The sequence below is a fragment of the Lichenostomus cassidix genome, chromosome 15 (assembly GCF_008360975.1).
Source record: "Lichenostomus cassidix isolate B80296 chromosome 15, HeHo_3.0, whole genome shotgun sequence".
In the NCBI taxonomy this organism is placed as follows: Eukaryota; Metazoa; Chordata; class Aves; order Passeriformes; family Meliphagidae; genus Lichenostomus; species Lichenostomus cassidix.
Window position 1 is genome coordinate 12,994,922 of NC_139496.1, and position 10,892 is coordinate 13,005,813.

The 10,892-nt window shown below is 52.3% G+C and overlaps 1 long non-coding RNA gene across 1 annotated transcript; it reads right to left on the bottom strand.

The window, feature by feature from the left end:
* Positions 1-2,051: 2,051 nt before the first annotated feature.
* LOC146430494 (uncharacterized) lies at positions 2,052-8,142 on the bottom strand. Its single transcript, XR_014855390.1, has 2 exons — positions 7,802-8,142; positions 2,052-2,376 (listed from the first exon to the last, which is right to left on the bottom strand). It is a non-coding gene; the product is annotated as an uncharacterized LOC146430494 (long non-coding RNA).
* Between the last annotated feature and the right edge of the window lie 2,750 nt (positions 8,143-10,892).

The window sequence follows — 10,892 nt, forward strand, 5'->3', positions numbered from 1 at the left end:
ATCTCCTACTGTCCCACCTCCCTTTCCTCACAGGCCTCAGGCTCTTTTTTCTCTTTAAATCTTCCCAAAGCCCGTGTCACTCCTGTGTTCATCCTTCCTGCAACAGCCTCTTTGTGTCCCCAGCTCCTTCCTGTGCCAAACCAGGCTCTCAGCTGGCATTTGCCTCCCTCCGGGTGCCACCAACCCCCAGCCCCAGGAGAGGCCCCAGCAGCCACAGCCCATTGGTGCAAACCTTTTTAATGAGGGATCTCCCCACTGGGAACAGACAACAGAGGCACTGAGCTGGAGAAGCCTCTGATGGTACCGGAAGGAAACAGAAGTGACAAATTAGATTTGATAAAAAACCCAAAACTGAGACAGCCGATGGAAAAATAGAGCTAAAAAGAGTGGTAGATGGACAGAGAGACAGAAAAATCTATCAACCAATGCACCCATGGAACAACTGCATGGGAGGTGTGAGAGAGGAAAAAAAAAATCACCTGAAGTCCCTTAATTAAATAAATAAAAAACAGTGAAAATGAGCCACCAAAAATCTGAACAACGACTACGAAAACAACTACAACTACAACTACAATAACAATAACAGTTTTTTAAAAGCTGCTGGCCCCAAAACAGTCCCAAAAAAATGGACTAGCTAACTAATAAGTACAATAATAAGCTCTAATTTTTCCCCCTTGCCCTATGCCAGTGTATCCCTGTGGTGTCCCCTCAGTTTCCACACCTAAAGAACAGCCAGCATTGCAGGGAACACTGAATTTAGGAACAGGAACAAGGAAGGTTCACACAGGTCTGTGCTGTGCAGGGGGAAATGCCAGGATGGAGAGGCAAATCAGCCCTGTCAAGTCAGAATCCAGCACACAGAATCCTGATTTTTTTACCCCAGCTGACACCTACCCAACAAATGGTGTGTGGGACAGGCAGCTCATGCCCCACGGACTGGGCTCACCAGGGACTCAGAGTGGTTGTGCTGGACAGGATCTCTCCTCATTTCCTTGACCAGCTGCAAAATCAGAAGGTGGATGGAAAGTTTTTTGTCCCTTCAATGAATTAATTTTTTCTTTGAAGAGAATTATTTTCTCTATAATGAATACTGGGATAACAAGGCTTGTGAGGATGGAGCACAAGTCTGATGAAGAGTGGTAGAGGGAGCTGGGAAAGGAGCTCAGCCTGGAGCAAAGGAGGCTCAGGGGGACCTTGTGGCTCTGCACAACTGCTGACAGGAGGGGACAGCCAGGGGGTCAGGCTGTGCTGCCAGGGAACAGGGACAGGAGGAGAGGGAACAGCCTCAGGCTGGGCCAGGGGAGGGACAGGTTAGATATCATGGAAAATGTCTCCACTGAAAGGGTGCTCAGGCATTAGAACAGGCTCCCCAGAGCAGTGGTGGAATCATCATTCCTGGAAGTGTTCAAAAAACTAGTGGATGTGGCGCTGGGGGACAGGGGTTGGTGGGTTGGTGGGTTTGGTGGTCCTGGCAGTGCTGGATTCATGGTTGGACTCAAAGATCTTAGAGGGCTTTTCCAACCTTAATTATTCAATGACTCTATGTTCATACATAATCAAATTTATGTTATGAATGGATGTATTTCTGTATTACATACACAGGTCCCTCTGGGGCCTCTCAGACTGTGAACTGAGCTGTGCTATAAATTGCAAAGTTTTCTATGCTCAGCAGTGATCTGAGAAACCTTTACCTGTCCCTGCATCTCAGTGAGGAGCTCTCTGCCTGCTCCAGCCCTGCTGGGCCCAGGGCTTCAGCTCTTCACCCACCTGGCTGAGGTACAAATCCCGCTGCAGGTGTCTGTCAGCAGGGAAAGGCTGCCCAGGGCTCACCCCAGCCCAAAGGAGCAAGGTTCAGGGAGTTTATAACTGCTGCTTTTTCAGCCACAAGTCCCAAGCCCAATGCTCGGCTCTGGAGCACTGCCTGCCTCGCAGTGGGCTGGCAGGAACCTTGGAATCCGGCCAGGCTGATGTCAGGGTTTTCTTCTCCCAGGGGGACGTGCTGCCGTGTGGGAATCTGCATTATCCATTCTGACAGCATGGCAAAGCAAAAGAGGAATAAAACTGACTTTAATCCATCACAGCACCATCAAACCCTGGCTGTGCAGTTTGTCAGGGATACAAAACAGGAAACAAATATGTGCACAAATGTTGACATTTACCAAAGATCCTTTTCTTTAAGGTCTTTGCTCTGGGGACTGCGGAGAGATCCTGGAGCTGATCCAGGCCGGGATGAGTCAGAGCTGCTCCCGCATGGCTGCAGAGGTCCTGGGCTGGACAGGAGCCCTGATACCTGGCTGGACACTCCTGTTCATCCTGGGGAAAGCAGGAATCTCCAGGGACAGCAGCAGCCTCTCTCCTTTCCAGGCCTGTTTGTTTCTAGAGTACAAACAAAAAGAAATGGACACTGAGAGGGGTCAGCACACATTTATTGCAGAAGGATGTTATGTTGAGACTTCAGAGAATTCCAGAAAGGTTTGGGCTGGAAGGGACCTTAAAGCTCATCCTGTGCCACCCCCTGCCATGGGCAGGGACATCTTCCACTAGCCCAGGCTGCTCCAAACCCTGTCCTGCCTGGCCTTGGACACTTCCAGGGATCCAGGGGCAGCCACAGCTTCTCTGGGCAACCTCTTCATCTCACTTCTCAGCTTTCAGAAAGAAAAAAATCAATTGTCTTGTTGAGCTTCTCAGCAAATCTGTCTGACTGGGGCTGAAGGAGAAGCACAGGACTGAATCCCATCCTTTGCAGTGGTGAACACTCAGAAAGGCATCGGTCCTGGACACAGCAGTGACGTAAGGACAAGGAGGGGGACAGCTGTGGAGCCTGCTCTGCTCCTTTGGGGAAATAAAGGGTCCCCAGCAGTACAGGCATGGGGAGGAAGTGAACTCACAGTGGAAGAAGGGCAAAGGACAAGTGAGAATTTGGTGTTACTCATTGGGCAAATGCATGAATTTACTGAAATTCATCGAGCTTTTGAGGTCTCCCCATCCCTGGAAGCATCCAAGGTCAGGCTGGATGGAGCGCTGAGTAACCTGGGATAGTGGAAGGTGTCCCCGCTCACAGTAAGGGTGGACAGGATGAGCTTTAAGATCCCTTCCAACCCAAACCATTCCATGATTCCATGATGTAGGATTGTTTGGCTGTTCCCAGCTCCACATCACAGCCAAAAGCCAGCACACATTGGCTTTGCCATCACAGGCAGAGAAGTCACTTCCCTCTATGGCAGCAGCAGGCAGGCAGGACCAGGCAGGTCCTCCTGACTTCCCTGTGAGAGCCTCAAACCCTGCCTAGCCTGTGGGTCTAGGAATGCTCTGTCCCATCCCATGGTGAGGAGTTATATCCTGGGATTTGCTGAGGAGCAGAAACCCCCCCTGTGCCACAGGCAGGATCACAAAAGCCAGAGGTGAAGCCTTTGCAGGTGAAGGGGTTCATTAATTTCCAATTCCAAGTCAGCAGTGTTCTCAGGAGCATCCCCATCCCCATCCCTATCCCCATCCCCATCCCCATCCCCATCCCCATCCCCATCCCCATCCCCATCCCCATCCCCATCCCCATCCCCATCATTTCTCCTTTCCAGAGAAGGCTGCCCAGGACTGGCAGCTCTGATGATTCAGCCCTCAGAAAGCTGTTCTTTTCTCACAGCTCCAGCTGCAGGAGTCAGGGGATTACACAAGACATTTGGTCCTGAATGGAAATCACATCAGAGCCAAACTTGTGACTGCGGAGAAAAGCTGGAAACACAACTCCTAACATCAAAAAAAAAAAAAAAGGAAAAAAAAAGGAAAATAAACAGCGCCTGAGTTGATTAATTTTTAAAATCTCATTATTTTTGGACAGCATAATGTTGTCAGAGACCTCAGTCAAGTGTTTGGAGCGGCGGGAGTTGATGAGGGAGCTCTGCATCCATTGCATGCAGAGAATGAGCTGCACATGGGCTCCTCTTGAAGCCACCAGAGCTGTCCCTGTTCCCTGCCAGTGTTCCTGGTGCGGAGCTGGGAATGCTCCCTGGTTAGGGTGATGGTGGGCTGGGTGTCCATGCAGGGGATGGAGAAGGAGGTGGATCAAGGTGTGGCACACCCACACTCTCATCTCATCATCGCTGTGCTGAAGAGTCCATTCCATGTCAGCATGGCAATCCCTGAGCCATCCCAGTCACTGGGATGTTCTCCCACGAGGACATTTACCAAGAGCTTGACAGCTCCAGGGGCCCCAGGAGTGCTCCGGGTGAGGTGAAAAATAGAATTGTTGGAAAAATTGAATTGTTGGTTCTTAGCTTGGCTGTGCTGGGCCCCATCTGCCCCTCTGGCTGCCCCTCGTGGGTCAGGATGGGCTGTGAGGACAGGGCAGAGCACAGCTGGTCATGGGCAGGGCACTGCTGTGTGCCACTAGGGCACAGGGACACAGCTGGGATCCCCCTCCTGTCCCTCCCCTGTCCCCAGGGCTGCTGCCAGCTCTGATTGTCACCAGCAGTGTGGGAAAGCATTGAGCAGCTCAAGGAGCAGCTGTGCAGAAAAACTGCACCACTGGAAATGCAGGAGAAGAGGAGGAGCTTCCCTTCACTCATCTCACCCAGAGCACCCTTGGGACCCCTGGAGCTCCAGGGACATCCCAGTGGATGGGATGGCTCTGGGATTGCCACGCTGACCCGAAAGGAATTTATTCTGCACCTCCATGTCCTGGGTGAAACTCATGTCTGGTTTAAACAAGAGGAAGATGAGGGCTCTTTCCAGCAGGAATTCCCCTCAGGGCTGGAGCAGCCTGAGCCCTCCTGGGTCCTGCTGGAACCCTTTGCTCACAGGTGGGTTTTTGTTGGAGGTGATTATTCAGTACAGAAGTCACATGCTTTTATCAGACAGCCTTTCAAATGTGTCAGAGGGAGGGGGAAGGTCTTCAGGGAGGGGTGAAAATGAGCTGGAGAATATCCAATAATAGATGAGATGCATGGGTTTAAAGTGAGCATAATTTGAGCAGCGAGCCAAGATTAATTTAGGCTAGATGGGGCTTGGAGCAACTTGGTCTAGTGGGAGGTGTCCCTGCCCGGGGCAGGGGAGGGGAACAAGATGAGCTTTAAGGGCCTTTCCAACCCAAACCATCCCATTATTCCATGATTTATAGGTGATTTCTGAATGAAAACTGTGGGGAAGGCAGGGAAAGGTTCACAGTTCACAGCTGCGCCTTTGTGCTCAGCACTGGTGCGGCCAGAGGAAGGCAGATCCTGGCATATCACTGCTGGACTGGTCAGGAAAATGGGCTCAGCAGCTCCCTGTCCCTCTCTGGTGCTGATCACACCCATCCTGGCCTCATCCCGTGCCTGCAGGGAAACCCAGAGTACCCACAGCGTCTGCAGTGCCAGGGAAACAGGCCCTGTGTATAACCCTGGGGTGAAATGCACCACCTCTGCTATGGAATTGAGCAGCCAGATCGTGGTAATGGGTGTTTGTGTGTCTCCCTGACCAGGGTGGCAGTGCAGCCTAGTAAACACCATTTTTGTCATTCCCAGCTGGAAGCCAAAGGTGTTTCATTGACCTGGAGTGTCAGGGCTGGTCTGGGCTTGCTGTGGCCTGAGCTGCTTTCAGCAAGTTCTGACAACAGCCCAGAGCAATCACAGAGCTGTTGTTGTTGGGACAAACTCTGTGTACGGTGATGGGGTGACAAACCATCTGTTGTGAATAATGAAAAGAGCCCTTTGGGTCCGGTGGGGCTGGGGGAGCTTCCTGTGAAGCTTTCAAACTTTAGCTGGGGGTTTACGAAGGGGGAGCACAAAAGAATAACCCTGGGGTGCCCCAAATCGAGACAGGAGAAACCTCACCCTGAACATCAGATTCCTTCCAGCAAAGAGCTGAGGACACTGGTGACCATCTGTGACTCCCCCATACCTCTCTGACTCCCCTTCACCTCTTTGTGACCCTCCCCCATTCTCTGGGACTCCCCCATTCTCTGGGACTCCCCCTTAGACTGCCAAATATTCAGTGGACTGTGCTCCATGTGGTGTTTTCCCTTTTTCCCATGATGAACCTCAGGCAGAGTAGTCTGGAGGAGGCAGGCAGACCCTGAGCCCTGGGAAGTTGTGGAGTTATTCCCCTCGGGTCTGTTGTCCCCCTGCCAGCACCCAGCCCTGCCGTCTCCCGAGCTGTCCTGGGTGTTGCCTCTCCAGCTCCATCCCTTGGATAATCCATCCCTGAGATGCTTGCCATCCCCATTCCTGCTGTGTTGGCAATTCCCAGCATCCTGGCAGCGACTGACTGAGGCAGAACTGCCAGAACAGCCCCAGCCTGAGCAGCCCAACAGCTCTGCTGGGACAGTGGCTCTGATACCCACCTGCTGAAGGAGCCTGGCAGCTCACAGGTGTTTGCAGAGTCTAGGACTGGTCTCAACCAGTGCTGGGATTTAACTTCTGTGTTATTCCAGACTCCCACATCTGGAAGTGAACTGGTCTGGACTAGACAGGGAACCCCTTTGCTATGAGTCCAGAGCATCCAATCCTGTGCTGGAATGCATCAGCCACCAGGAGTGTGACTGGTGAGCACCAGGCTGCACCCAGGAACTCCCATCCCTCCCAGGAACTCTCATGTCTCCCTCTGGACTTGGCAGCAGCTTCCACCAGCTCTGCTCAGCACAATTTTCTAGTCGGGAAAATTCCTCGCTGGGTACAGCCTTTGCCCCCTCCCCACTGGGACCCCAGCAGGAGCTGGGAATGGTTCAGCCCAAGCACCTTGCAGCTCTCCCTGCCCCAGCCCGACTCCTCCCTGTGCCTTCCTGCCTTTTCTGGGATAAATTGCCTGGGAGTGACTGCTCTGTGTCCCGTGCCCGGGGCTGGCAGCAGAGCTCGGGCTGCAGCTGGCAGGGAGGGGAAGCTGCTGGCTCAGGACAACAAGGTCATGAATGAAGCTCTGTTTTCCTTGAAACATCCCGAGGCTGCTGATTATGGAGCACAGAAACACCGGTGTGTGCAGGGCAGGATCAGGCTCTGTGTGTGTGAACTCGCAGGGTTTCCTACAGCAAGTGCTTGGAAACAATTCCCAGCTCCACTGAAACTCTGGGGAGGATCAGAGCACTCCTCTTGTAGTATCACTGTCTCACATTCCACTTCCCATCATGGTCCTCTGGGAAGTATTCCCACCTTTGGGGGGACTGAGGCTGTGGCAGGGCTGTGGTTCAGTGTGTTGAGTACAAAAAGGTCTGAGAATATTTGCTAATGGTTCCCATCTTGCTCCCACTGATTCATGCCAATATTTTCACACTCCTTGACCTTCCCAGAGCTGCTCTTATTGTCAGCACTGAGAGGAGAAGGAGGCAGAGCATCCCTGCTGTAGGACCAGGATTTGGGCTCCAGTGGGGGATACCTGGAGATGTTCAGGGCACCCAAACCCCTGGAGTTGGCAGAGGAGGTGTCTGTCTGCCACAGCTCCCAGGAAATTTCCCTGACCCAGGGCCAGGCTGGGTTTGATGGGACAGTAGGGCAGCCTGGCAAAGCCTTGCCCAGGGGGTTAAACCCTGCTGGGGTCTGACCTTCATCTCCTCCCTCCAGAGTGATCCACGAGGATAAACCCGGGAGGACAAGGCTTCGTTCTTGAGCCATTATTTCATGTCCATCCCACCCCATGCCCTTCCCAGGCACCAAACTACCTTCACCGTGCACCCAGGCCTTGGCAGCTCCCAGCCCTGCTTGCACCCACATCCCCCAGGGAACTGGAACCTCTCACCTGCTGAGGAGTCTGGGTCTTGTCTCACCACACTCCAGCACTCTGCCATGTCTGTTGGTGCTGCCAGCACCCACCTGCCAGGATCCTGCTCTCTCCTCACCTGGACTCAGACCTGTCTGTGTTCTGACCATTCCATGGGCTCTCCGAGGGAAAGGCAGTGCTTGGACCCATCAGGAATTATCTTCTCCACGTGTCCCTGGTGGGAGGAGGATGATCCATGTGGAAGCCCCAACCCCTGAGGGTTGGGGATTGTTTACACACCCCCAACAGTTCAGGAGTGAGGCTCCTCTCATGTCCCATGGCTCATGGTGGATTCACTGTGGGAGGGAGTGAGCCATTTCAGGAGGGGACATGGGAGAGCACATGTTCTCCCACAGGTCCTGAGTCAGGAACTTGGGGATTGGCAGACTGGGAGCAGGAAAAGATGGCTTTTAGCACAGAGGAGTTATTAATATTGTGGCTGAAGGACTTTGTGCTGTGTCAGGTGGTTGAAGAGGACAATGGCCAGGAGAAGGAATTGGCAAAGTGCTGGGTGAGGCTCCTTGTTGAACAGGACTGGAGCCTGGAAGTGTCCCCAGTCCAGTTTGGCACACATGGAAAGGTGAAGGCCAGGAATGTCATTGCAGCCACCCAAACACAGAGAGCAGGGCTGGGCTGTGCTCATGAAACCACAGCTACTGGAGGGCTACATTTGTGCATCCTGTTCCCCACCAAGTTCCCCACCTCGTTGTCAGAGCAGGGCACAAAGAAGGGACATTTCAGTGCCAGTGCCCCAGTGGCAAAGAAAGAGAGGGAACCTTGTCTCTGCCCTGCTGAACATCCTCCATCACCTGGCTAGGAGCATATGGGCTCTTCTGGCTCAACACCTTCCCATCACCCCCATACCTTCCCAGCTGCCCTGAACCAGCAGCTCATCCATCCTAAAACATGGCTTGGCTGTCCAAGGCACAAACCAGGAGGGAATCCTATTGCCTAGTGTGGCCTTCTGCTTGTGCAGTTTTGTCAAGAAAGACAGAATAAATAGACGTTTTCTGGGCTGGGGAATTGAACTGGCTTAGCACTGGCTTGAGGTCATTGGTGGAATGTGCCCCAAGTCCTGGTGTCACCAGTGAAAGGATACCACCATCCTGGAACACACATCTGGGGAAGCCTCCCAAGGCAGGTGGCACCATCTCTGCTGGGCTGGGCCTTGGTCAGGGAAGGTCCATCCTGGAGCCACTGGAATTAGCTCCACTGGACAAGGGGGAAGCTTCAGGCAGCTCCTCACAGCAGTCACCTCTGTGATTCCCCTCCTACCAAGCCCTGGCCATCAGAACTCAAATCACCCCTTCAGAAGCTCTGCATTGCTCACCAACCTGCCAGCCATGGATTATTTTCAATTATTATCGGTATTTTCAGTTTTCCTTGTCAACTCCTACCTCTCCTTGCTGCACTTCATGCCAGTAACCCTGAATTTTTCCCTGTCTCCATTCTGTCCATGTGACATTTTTATTTCTAACAGCTCCTTCCCTTTGCCACTAAACCAGTGCAGACTTTTAGGCAAAATCATCTCTCTTTGGGGTGAAATTCTGACCTAATCAGCCCTGATGAAAGAACTTCATGTCTTCATTCCCTTCTTTTTTATTCCAATTTCCCCCTTAATTAATTCCAGTCCTCATTTTGCCCAGCTTTGGGAAATGAGTCTGTTTAAAGCACGGTGTGAGTGTGTCTGTGGGTACAGAATTGGTGGGGACTGCTCTCTCTTTGCCTATATTAAAGATAATCAGGTCATGATCATGGCTCCCTAGGCAACCACTAACTTGCAGCACGATGATTAATTAATCTTTATCCATCATAACGAGGTCCAAAATAAATTACCCTGTGTTGGGTGCAGTACCTTTGCTGTTCGATAATGACCATCTCTAATGTGCAATAACGCTAACGAGGTTTGACTCCTGCCTCAGCAGGGCTGGGATTTCTCTCTCTGTGCCTCACGTGGGGGCTGCAGCTGCTCCTCCTCCTGCCTCAGCTGCCTGGAGGAAATCCCAGCCCATTCCCAATAGGAGGGGGAAGGGAGAACCTTTCCCAGGCTCTGGGGACTGCAGAGGGGTCCTGTGTACCTTTGGTATGCCAGGCACAGCAAGGTGAGATCCCAGACCTGGCTGACTCTTCCCAGAGCTTTGCCTGCATTTTCCATGTCTCTGGTCTGTATTTTCCTGCCACTGATGATCAGGACAGGGATGACATCCAGGGTGGGAATGCTGATGTTTTCATTGCTGAGGAAAGGGGTAATAGAGCTGCTGGCAGAGAGTGAAGCTCCAGAGCCCTCCAAGAGGAACTGGAAAAGGTTGTCAAGGGAAGCTGTGGCTGCCCCTGGATCCCTGGCAGTGTCCAAGGCCAGGCTGGACAGGGCTTGGAACAATCTGGGATAGTGGAAGGTGTCCCTGCCCATGGCAGGGGGTGGCACAGGATGAGCTTTAAGTCCTTTCCAACCCAAACCATTCCATGATCCTATGATCCTGTGATTCTGTGAAAAGCAGGCAGCAGTCCAGTTTGATAAATCCAAAATCCCTTGACTGCTGAAATGTTTCCTATGCCCTCTCCAGGGTCTCTGCTTCCCACACACATCTCCTGATGGATTAATTGGGATATGAGCACCACTGAATGCAAAGACCTGGTCACATCCTAGAGTGGGGCTTGTGGGGGTCCCAGCACAAAAAGTCTTGCCATGTTTATTCCCAGGACAATAAGCACAGCCAGTGTCTGGGAAGAAAACTGGGAAATCCTCAGGGAAGAAAGGAGCTGCTGATCTCCTCTGCACCTGCAGGGATCTATGCATTGTCCTTGGAGGAGGCAAAGGTTCCCAGAGTGGCATTGTCTTCATTAATTTTTTTCCTTTCATATTCCTCAGGAAGGAAAGCAGTGCCGTGGAGCCTGGGATGGATTTGAACCGCAGGTGCTTGGGCACATTGCAACAATAATCTGCTTTTCTAGGGCCTGGGATCACCACATTTGTCCTAGGTCAGGGCATGAGCCATTGGCATGGGACTTATGGATCGATGGGGGCAATCCCAGCTGTCTTCCTGATAGCTCTGCCCTCTCCTTGGGCTTCTTCCTGCCCTGGAAGTAAGCACTGGAGAGACCACAGGAAAAAAATGTTTTACAATCATTACTCAGAGCAGGGTTGAGAGCTCAGGCTGCCTCTTGGCCTC